Source organism: Arachis duranensis, chromosome 2, assembly GCF_000817695.3.
Source record: "Arachis duranensis cultivar V14167 chromosome 2, aradu.V14167.gnm2.J7QH, whole genome shotgun sequence".
Classification (NCBI taxonomy): Eukaryota; Viridiplantae; Streptophyta; class Magnoliopsida; order Fabales; family Fabaceae; genus Arachis; species Arachis duranensis.
Window position 1 is genome coordinate 88,153,640 of NC_029773.3, and position 1,070 is coordinate 88,154,709.

Here is a 1,070-nt window from a genome sequence, read left to right on the forward strand (position 1 = left end):
TAATAATAATAATAATAATAATAATAATAATAATAATAATAATAATAATAATAATGAATGCTAAAATATTTTAGAAATTTTATGAATTCTTTTTAACTTTAATATTATTAACAATTGCCATAATATTTTATTAGAAATAATACTAAACAATAATTGTCGTCTTTAACTTTTTAAGTAAATTGATTTTAATGTATGTGGTTATTTTTCTGTCTGGTTACATTAAAGAATCAATAAATCTAAAAGTAAAAGAAATTATTATTGTTATTATAAGAAGAGAAGAAAAAAGTATAACATGAAAGCTTTTAATTGTTTCTTTATATTTTCTTAATATTTTAGACTTTTAGTCTAATTTTCTCTTTATGTAGTGTCAATTTTTTTAGCATTGATTAAAATTATTTAACATATCTAAATATTTATTATAAGATATATATTACGTCTTTATTATTATTTCTATTCTCTTAACGCTTATAAATACCATTTTATATTATATTGTTGAGTTAAGAAATTAACTAAATTAATTAGTGATGACAAACATTATTTTTGGGCAAAATAAATAATTAGTGTTAAGTGTTAATAAGTATATGTTGCTAATTATTTATTTCATATTGCAGGCCAACAAAATCTCAAGCAGCCCAAATGATATAAAAATGATATAGCAAGGCTGATGAATAAGAAATCAAGCACAGCCCAAGAGAATCAAAGCCAAAGGATCCAATGGGCCAAACGGGTGGCTTAATGAAAACCGGATCCAAGCCCGTAGCCATCCCACAAAGCTTCTCATACAAGATTGAAGCTTTCATTCCCTCTCACTTGCTCTCACCGAAGCAACGTACACTTCTCTAATCAAGTCAAATCATAGCATCAGAAAAGTAAGAAAGAGAAAGAGAGAAAAAGCTTCATCCATAAGCTAGTGATCAAAGAAGCAAGAGAGAGAGAGAGTGAAGCTTGAAGCACAGAAGCTAAAACAGTAACTTCAAGCTAAATCAAGTTTAAGAAAGGTAATCCATCTCATCTTGCATGCATCAGATCTTCATCCCTTCTTCCCAACTCTCTGCACTATCCAAAAATGG